Source organism: Aethalodelphis obliquidens, unplaced genomic scaffold (genome assembly GCF_003676395.1).
Source record: "Aethalodelphis obliquidens isolate GAN/ISIS:26980383/991018 unplaced genomic scaffold, ASM367639v1 scaffold60, whole genome shotgun sequence".
NCBI classification, from domain to species: Eukaryota; Metazoa; Chordata; class Mammalia; order Artiodactyla; family Delphinidae; genus Aethalodelphis; species Aethalodelphis obliquidens.
In genome coordinates this window covers 6,827,986-6,838,371 of record NW_020838004.1, presented here as the reverse complement: position 1 = coordinate 6,838,371, position 10,386 = coordinate 6,827,986, and the positions used below count along the sequence as shown (strand labels likewise).

General features: G+C 38.3%; 1 pseudogene; it reads right to left on the bottom strand.

Annotated features, from left to right (window-relative positions):
- Positions 1-6,942: 6,942 nt before the first annotated feature.
- Positions 6,943-7,560, bottom strand: LOC113610036 (protein lin-28 homolog A pseudogene; annotated as a pseudogene).
- Positions 7,561-10,386: the final 2,826 nt, after the last annotated feature.

Sequence of the window (10,386 nt, the reverse complement as noted above, 5' to 3'; positions counted from 1 at the left end):
AAAGCATGCATTCATTAAGTTAATAGTGAGAGTCTATAATTGTCAGTAAAAATGAATCAGTTAGATTAAATGGTTAAAATATAGTCATATAGAAAATTAATTCCAACAGTGATAATCATTATTATCTGAAATCCATTATCAGGAGAGAAGCATGTTGGAATATGAAAGAAAAATTTTAAAAAACCTTTGCACATGCTCAAACACATAGTTTTCCCTGATTTCACCTCCATTACCCTGGTTCACTCTTAATATGCTTCATCTCCAAGTTTGAGAAAAGTAATTGTCATATTTCCCATCATTGGGTAAGTGCACAAAGTAGGAAAAAAAATATCTTCTATTAGGCTGTATAGTAGAAACTGCATTGGGTTAGAAATCTGCTCAAGTATCTATTCCATTTCTTTAATTTACTAGCTATATGATCTCAGGAAAATCATTAAATTTGATAGAGATTTTATTTCCTTAACTGGAAAATTGGGCTAAATATATATGCCCTTTCCACCTTAAAAGATTATAAAAATTCAATGAAATAGTATATTTGAAATTGTTGTTTTTACAACCATAAAACTATTGAGATGTAAAACACTTTTTATTGCATCATTCGAAGCTTCATTATTAATTGCCATTACTTTTTAGATTAATGCGATATAGTTTAAACCATGCTGTTAAAACCAACTTACCAAAAACCTCTGATTCAGGGTCATATCTGAGCACCCTCAATCAATCAAACGCTTAGATCCTAATAGTTACCACAGTTACTTCTTCCTCATTTTGACTCTTCATTAAGAATGCCACTTGAATTTTGACTTTTAATACTTGATTTTCTGTTCTTCTTTCTGTAATCCTCTTCCTGGTGATTTCATCCATGCTTATGCTTCACTATCAATTCTTGTGGGCTGACTAGCTATTCTGCACAGGGCAACATTCCAATGGTTATAGCTCATATGAAGCCAAATTCATTATTTCCCTCAAACCTTACATTTGTTTTTTGTTTTTTGTTTTTTTATTTTTTAGGCTGAATGTCATGGAGTCTTTTTTTGGCATCTCTTTGTTCCTCACCTCTCATATCCAATCAATCTCTTATAACCTGTTCAGGTCTTACTTCCATAGTGGCATATATTGGCAAGCACTCTGGTATTACCTTCATCAGTAAAATATATTACCCAACTCTGTATACAGAGCTTTACTTCCCTGTCTATTGACCTCTTAACTGCAGAAACCTTTATATCACCTGATTCTAGTACGGGGCTTGGTACAAAGTATCTGCTCAGTATGTAGATGCCTGGGAATTAATGCACAAATGATTCAATTATAGTCTTCTAGATTCTTTATTTAACTCTTGCATTCAACCTTCTTTATTACTTCTTTGTTTTGGTTAAGACTTCTTTTTTTGCAGCCAAACTTTAAGTTAGTTTAAATCTAGCACTGGCTGGATAGAGTATGCTTTGCTCATTTTGGGGAAGGGCAGAAGGCATATATGTCAAATGACTTTGTCAAATTCACACAGTGTTCTGTGAATCAAATTCAGATTTTCTGAAACACATCCCAAAGTTTTATTCACATGTCCACACATTAAACCTTTATTTTCAAATAACTTTTGTTAGTATATCATTTACATAAAATAAAATGTACATAACTTAGTTGAAAAGTTTTGGGAGTTTTGACAGCATTATACACCCATGTAACCAACATCATAATGAAGGTATAGAATATTTTTAACACTCCAGAGTTACTTCCTGCCACTCTACAGTCAGTCCCACCACATTCTTAGTACCAGGCAACCAGTGATCTGTAGACCCTTACCTCCGATCCAGGCCCAAGTGGAAATTTTAGGAAGTATGGGCTCCTGAAATATCCCTCCAGCACTTTCTATTGAGAAAGCTTAACATTGTGCTCACTTTAAAAGTAAAATATTTAATGGTATCCCATTGTTTATTGTAGAGCATAAACTAAAGTGTGCATTCAGAGTTGAGAGACAATAAGTTGATAAATGGCATATATGATAAGTGTCTGTTTAATTTATAAGAAGCTGCCAAACCATTTTAAAAGTGGTTATACCATTTTACCCTCCTATCAGCAATATATGAGAGGTACAATTGCAACACATTACCTTCAAACGTTGGTACTGGCAGTCTGGTCATCTCAGCCAACTGTTAATTTAAGAAATGCTGAATAAGCTAGAGGATATTTCAATGACAAATTTTAAGAAAACTCTAATCTTCTGAAGATTGTACAAAAAATCAAACGCAGTATCTTACAGACCTTAAAGGAGATGTAGTACTTATAATTAACAAGTCTCTGATCAAAATCAAGACCTTGAAGGGAAAAAGGTGAGATAATGAGATCTAGAATTAGACATTTTGATTGATAAGCATGGGAATCTTAAAATTGTAAATACCCCTAAACTCTACAAATGTACAGAACCAGCCCTGACAATGTTAGAAGAGTCTATAGTACTTGCTGGAGACCACAATGGATACTGAAACAGGTGTCTCACAGAAAGATAACACTTGTTTATTTAAGACCTGCATCTGCCACCCATCATTGTTGTTCAGGCCAATTCTGTCTTCCAACCCCAGAACAGCCTATGCAAAATAGTGCAGGCCTTCTCTGGGAGGAAATAATGCATATAGCTCCTAGATGTAGAACTTAATTAGTATGTACTGGTAGGAATTTAGGAAGAATGTGCCACAGTGGATCCTGATGTGTTAGATGGTGCTGAGGGAGTGGCTGCAGAATATAGGGCTGGAAAGGGAAGATTTTGATAATATGGAGTACTCATCTCTTCCTTTAGGGTTAAATATATGCACAAAAATACCTCATCCAGTCCTAAGAGTCAGCTCGGGTGACTACTAGAAACATGAACACAAAAACTTACCATAAATAAAATAAGCAGAAAACTTTTATGATATAGTACTGCAGAAAGCATTAGACAAGTGGGAATGTTAAGATGGATTTACCACATAAGTATTGAGAATGTACCATCTGAACATAATTTTTTCATTGGGACCCTTAAGGATTAACTGATGAAGAAGACAATGGAATCTTTAAAAATTTCATAGTAGGAGATACTTCTGTTGAACATGACTCCTTAATTTAATTGAGTATGATGGGTTCTCATAATGTCAAAAACTAGGTGACAACACTTAATTTTTATAGGCAAGGTGGATGTGATTAACATGAAAAGTAGCATAACATAAACGGTCTGGAGTGACAAAGATGCCTTTGACTCACAGACATCTGTTAGAATAGTTAATAATGTTCCTCAGGTTGAGATAAATGGACAGACGACCAAGATGTCCCTCATCTTGTAAAACAAAAATCAGTTGTTGGCAAGAAGAAAACTATCATCAAATGCTATACTGTAATAAAAATTGTTCTCTCTCATTGAGGTTTGAGGTCTAAATCAATTCACTTACTCAGAGCTATCTGAGGAGGGAAGATGTCCTGCTAATGAAACATGTTTTTTAAAAAATTACCTCAGTGTTTTTCCCAAGGATGCCTGAACTAATTTCCAAGGTGCCTGTGCCTCAGAAAAAGAGAAATTCGTTGAATTTTAAAGACAGGATATACAGGTTCTGAACCAACAATGATACTATGTAACGCAATATCCTATCATGGCCTTCCGATTAGAATGGAGATAATGAAGGTCAGATGATAAATGACCCAAATTCATCATAATGTGTTTCAAGTGAATCTGCAGAACCACCCTGTGGTGAGTTGCCTGTTGTTCAAATGTAAAATTTACAGATATCATTATTTTTGTTTCATGACTTGTGAATCAGCATGCAATATTGAAGTACACCTTGGCTGATTAGTCAGAAGCTAGAAATGAGCTAGAGGATAATAAACAAAGATATGTGAATAAGAAATATGTACCACTACCAAGGTTTTTATTACTATAGCTGTGTAGTAGAGCTTGAAATCAGGAACTGTGATACCTCTGGCTTTGTTCTTTTTCCTCAGGATTCTTTGGCTATTCAGAGTTTTTTGTGGTTCCATATAACTTATAGAATTTTTTTCCATTTCTGTGAAGAATGTCATTGAAATTTGGATGGGGATTGCATTGACTCTATAGATGGCTTTTGGAAGTATGGACATTTTAACAATACTAGGTCTTCTGATCCAGGAACACAAATCTCTATCTATTTGTGTCTTCTTCAATTTCTTTCAGCAAAAATTTGTAGTTTGCCTTGTATAGATCTTTCACTTTCTTGGTTAAATGTATTCCTAAGTATTTTATTGTTTTTTTTTTTTCTTTTTTTCGGTACCAATAAGTCTTTATTCATTGTATTTTCCCAAGGAAAAGAAGGGGAAGGGAAAGGGGTCAGCATGTGTGTTACAAAATGATAGCAAATGGGAAAGGAAGTACCTGGCACAGCAAAATCAACCAACAAATAAACACTGCCCAGATGGGGTCGCCAAAGCCCAAGGGGGCTCAGTCTCCTGCAGTTCAGTAATGAGGGGAAGGGATGAAGAACAGGTACATGCTTTTCTACCCTCCGTCCCTCCCCATAAATTCAAGATTTCACACAAAGCTTTGGTTTCTAGCAGTAAACATGGAGTTACATTCGTCCGTCTCCTATTAAACAATTTTGTGGCCACTTTGACATAAGTTTCTTGCACCTGCATAAAAGTTCCTGAGTGACTTGACTATACATTCATCTTTCCTTTCGTGGTCTCCCAACCCCACTTTCTACATGGAAGGCCCCCTCGTTGCTCCTCTCTACCCTAGGATTAGAGATTAAAGTAGGTTTTAATCCATGCAAAGACAGCAGTCTGTTTGGAATGAATCAAATCAAGGAATGGTCATGACTCAGGAGATTGAGAACAAGGGATGGTGAGTTCTTAGCTTCTTCAGGATTTTTGCACAAATCATTTAATCACAGACACCCCACAAATTAAACGTATAGGTGTATGGACTATTTTTGGGGAGGGCACGAAGGGGGAAAGAAGAGGGGGTAGGAATACAGTGTTTAGGACAGAAAATCTTGTTCGAAATAGGAAACAGGGGAAGGGGAACACAAAAGAAAGTGTAGTTCAAGACCTCCCACTTCAAGAAGAGGGGCCCCCAAGTTTATGTTTCAGATCTTTTTGGCTGGTGCAGACCTTTTGTCAAAGATGCTTTGGCTATTTTTCTCAATATAAAAAGAAGTTTGTAAACAATAAAACCCCAAAAGAACATGGAGAAGACCAACACATTATATTTACACGAACTAGGCCACCTAGCAATCACCAAATCAGCTACTTGTGAAGTCCTACAAAGTCCAGACAAATACAATAACTAGAGGGGGGCAGCAGTTGGGGGAGACAAGAACCCAGGATCAGACACACATCACCCAATGCGTTCTATTGCATTTGCCCCGTTACAACACAGTGAGGTAGGTTTGCAGTGATCTCACAGCATGTAAACGAAACCCCCTTTTCTCCTGTAGCTACCATGACACTAACTACTGCTGCAGCAGGGCAGGACACTGGCTCTGGGAACAACAAAGAAGCCATCACTGATGGTCTCTCTGGAAACCAAGGAGGAAAAGTCCAGAATTGTTAAAAAGATTAAGGATCTTGTCCTTGCTTCATATATCCATCCCTGGGCAGCTCAAGATGGGTACAGAGGCATCGTTCTTAAAACCTGTCCTTACCAACTCACAGTTTTTACAAAAACACATACAGTACGCCCTGTTGTGTATGTTAGGCCTAGCCCAATCCACTGAAGGATGGACCTGGTATGTAAAACGAGTCCTATGCCCTGGGATTACAGGTCTGGAACAGGAATCCTTTATCACACATACAGATGACCTCTGCCTAATCTTGGCTTCCCCTCTCTGCACCTTTTACCTGGCCCAGCCTCTCCTAACCTCTCTGTATACCACCTTTTCCTGTTCAGACCAATTTCCAATCTTTCAGTAGAAGGAGACCACGCCATGGGGCAACCCAGTTAAAACCTAGTCTCCCATGAAACATTGAAGATGGAGGGGTTTCAAGAGGACACTGTGGCAGAAAAGCCAGCTCTAATTGGCAAAAATGAGGTAGTTCAATAGGCTATACGCTCCAAATAGTTGTTCTCTCTGGTGATAGAGCAACAAAAAGTATTCCTGCTGTGCAGACCCGGAGCTGCCGCCGACTTATCCCTGAGATTGCTCACGTACCTGAGAACACAGTGCAGGAATGAGGGCCTTAGATTAAAATACACAAAAATACAAAACCAGAATATTTATATTATGAAAAAAAAAAGTTAAAATGCACAAGATACGTCATTCGCACACAGCTAGTGCAGTTGGCATCCTGAAGAAAGTGGGACCCAAGGTACAGTCATCCAAGGGAGCAAATAAATAAAATTGTATTGGCCCAGAATGGGGTGGGAGTGAGCTGAGAAGCAGCAGGTCTGCAGCTATTCCCTCAACCCCCCTTTTGCCTGTCATCACAACCCACTGCATGGGACAGTTCTCTCAGCACTCTCTCCCAGGAGGAGGTTGTGAGCAGACAAGATGTGGAAAACCCTGCCTTACCCCTGAGATATTTCCTCCCACAGAATGTAGTGGCTTGTGGGTTGGGTTCATCACTCTGGTCTCATGCTTAATCTTTTCACTCTGGCACGGGAAATATTATTCCATATCCTTCTTGAAGAGTAAAACAACTTCCCTATCCAGGCCACTTTCAAAAGCTGGAGATTCTGGGGGTGGAGACTCAGATAAAGCATGCAGGAAGGGTTACCCCCCAAAGCCCTCACGTGCATTTGGATAGAGCATGATTGGAGTTTCTTTGCCTCACCCCTTCCCCCCCACCAAGAGGAAAGAGGGGGTGATGCTTTGGCCCCCGGCCTGAGATATATGGCAGTGCCAGCTGCCCCCTACCCACCCTGTCCCCACTTTCTCCACTCTGCCGATGGATGCCTGTTCCGCAAAACTTCCTGATCACACACGGATAGCCCCCACCCACTGTGGCTCAATTCTGGGCCTCGGGGAGCATGGCGGGGCTATGGATCTCTTCTTCCTCCTCCCGAAAGCAGGCTGGCTTTCCCTGGGAGCTGGGAGCTTGCTGGGCCTTCAGTGGACACGAGGCCACCATGTGGTTGATGCTCTGGCAGAAGTGGCACTTCTTGGGCTGGGGTGGCAGTTTGCATTCCTTGGCATGATGGTCTAGACCTCCACAGTTGTAGCACCTGTCTCCCTTTGATCTGCGTTTCTGCATGTTCTTCCCTTTGGGCCGCCTCTCACTCCCAATACAGAACACCCCACCAGGGCCGGTGACTCGGATAGATTCCAGGCCCTTGGCAGACTTCTTAAAGGTGAACTCTACGGCCTCACCCTCCTTCAGGCTCCGGAAGCCCTCCATGTGCAGCTTACTCTGGTGCACAAAGACATCCACCGGGGGGTCGAGTGCGACCCCGGCGCGGGCAGTCATGGACAGGAAGCCGAATCCCATGCGCACGTCGAACCACTTACAGATGCCGGCTCCCTGCAGCAGCTGAGGCTCCTCGGCCGCCCGGGCCGCGTCCTCCTGCGCCTCCTCCGGTGCCTTGGCGCCGCCACCTGCAAACTGCTGGTTTGACACAGAGCCCATGGTAGTCGGCTGAGCCCGCGACCCCGGGCCCCGGGTCGGCCGGCTGCTGGCCCCAGAGAAGTCCGGAGGCCTATTTTATTGTTTTATTATTTATTGTGAATAAGATTGTCTTCTTTATTTTTATTTCAGGTATTTCATTGTTAGCACGTAGAATTATAACTGATTTCTGTGTGTTGAACTTCAGAAACTTGCAACTTTACTGAATTTATTGATTAGTTACAAAAGTATCTTGCAACTTTACTGAATCTTGCAACTTTACTGAATTTATTGATTAGTTACAAAAGTTTTTGTTGAGTCTTTGGGATTTTTCTATATACAAAATTATATCATCTGGAAATAGTAAGAATATTACTTCTTCCTTTCTGATTTGAATGCCTTTTATTTTTCTGTCTTGACTAATTTCTCAACTAGGACCTCGGTTCTATATGAAGAAAAGTGTTGAGAATAAGAATCTCTGCCTTGTTCCTGATCTTAGAGAAAATGTTTTCAATTTTTTACCATTGGATATAATGTTAGCTGTGGGTTTATTATATATGACCTTTATTATGTTGAGGTATGTTCCTTCTATACCCATTCTGTCAAGGGTTTTTGTCATAAACGGATGTTGTATTTTGTCAATTTCATTGTGTGATTTATTTCAATGATCATGCTGTTTTTATCTTTCATTCTATTAATGTGATGTTTACATTTATTGATTTTTGGATGCTGAAACATCCTTGCATCCCAGGGAAAATCTCACTTGGTCATGATGTGTAATTCTTTTAATGTGTTTTTGAATTAGGTTGATAATGTTTTGTTGAGAATTTCTGCAACTATATCCATCAGGGATATTGGTCTATAGTTTTCTTTGCTTGTAGTATCTTTATCTAGCTTTGGTATCAGGGTAATGCTGGCAACATAGAATGAGTTTGGAAGTCTTCCCTCATCTTCAAACTTTTGGAATAGTTTGAGAAGTATTTGTATTAATTTTCTTTTAAATGTTTTATAGAATTCACCAATGAAGGTGTCTAGTCTTGGGATTTTCTGTGTTGGGAGGATTTTGATTGCTACTTCAATTTCTGTATTTGTTATTAGTCTTTTCTGATTCTCTGTTTTTTCCTGATTCAGTCTTTGTAGGTTGTGTGTTTCCAGAAATCGATTCATTTCTTCTAGTTTCTCTAATGTGTTGGCATATAACTGTTCATAGTAGTCTCTTATGATCCTATGTATTTCTGTAGTACCTGTTGTAATGTCTCCTCTTTCATTTCTAATTTCATTTATCTTCTCTCTTTTTTCTTAATTAATTTAGCTAAAATTTTGTCAAGTTTGTTTCCTTTTTGGAAGAATGAGCTCTTAGTTTTGTTGATTTTTAAAATTGTTTTTCTAGGACCTGTTTCATTTAGTTCTGCTTTGATTTCTATTATTTCCTTTCTTCTGCAAAATTTGGGTGTTATTTGTTCCTATCTTTTTAGTTCTTGATGTAAAAAGTTAGATTCTTTATTTGAGATCTCTCTAATATCTTAACACGTTTTTACCACTATAAACTTTCCTCTTAAAACTGCTTTTGCTGCATCCCACAAGTTTACATGTTGTAATAATTAAAACACTGTGGTACTGGCACAAAAATAGACACATAGTCCAATGGAACAGAATAGATAGCCTAGAATTAAACTCCTGCATATACAATCAACTAATAATATTCAACAAGAGAGCAAAGAATACCCAAGGAGGAAAGAATAATCTCTTCAACAAATAATGTTGGGAAAACTGGAAAAACACACATAGAATAATGAAATTGGATCCTTATTTTACATCACTCACAAAAATTAACTCAAAATGGAACAAAATCTTAAACATAATACCTGATACTGTAAAACACTTAGAAAGAACTGTAGAGAAGACATTCCTTGATATTGTTCTTGGCAATGATTTTTTTTTTAATATGACACCAAAAGCACAAAGAATAAAAAATAATGACCAAAAAAAAAAAAACAAAAATAATGACCAAATGAAAAGGCAAACTACGGAATGGGAGAAAACTTTTGCAAAACATATATCAGACAATGATTAATATCCAAAGTATAAAAAGAACTCATACAACTCAGTAACAACAACCAAAAACCCAATCTGATTAAAAAATGAGCAGAAGACTAAATAGATGTTTTTCCAAAGAAGATATCAAAATGACCAACAGGTACATGAAAAGATGCTGGACACTACCATTTATTAGGAAAATGCAAATCAAGACTACAATGAGATTATCACCTCACACCGATTAGAATGGCTTCAACAAGAAGACAAGAGACAAGTTCTGGCAATGATGTGAAGAAAAGTGTAACCTGTGCATAGCTGGTAAGAATGAAAATTGGCTCCCTCAAAAAATTAAAAATAAAACTACCATATGATCCAGGAATTTCTCTTCTGGGTATATACCTAAAGGAAACAGGATTTTGAAGAGATATATGCCCTCCCATGTTTATTGCAGCATTATTCACAATAGCCAAGATATGGAAACAACATAAGTGTCAACCAATGGATGAATGGATAAATAAGATGTGGTGTATATATCCAATGGAAATGTTATCAAGCTATTAGAAAAGAGGCCATTCTGCCATTTGGGACAACATAAATGGACCTTGAGTACATTATGCTAAATGAAATAAGTCAGAGAAAGATAAGTTCTATATGATATCACTCATATGTGGAAGCTAAAAAAAAAAGCAAACTCAATAAAACAGAGAGTAAACTGATTACCAAGGGATGGGGGTTGGGGGGATAGAACAGATGTTGTTTAAGGATACAAATTTACAAGTTGTAGTAAATAAGCCTGCAAGATCTAATGCACAG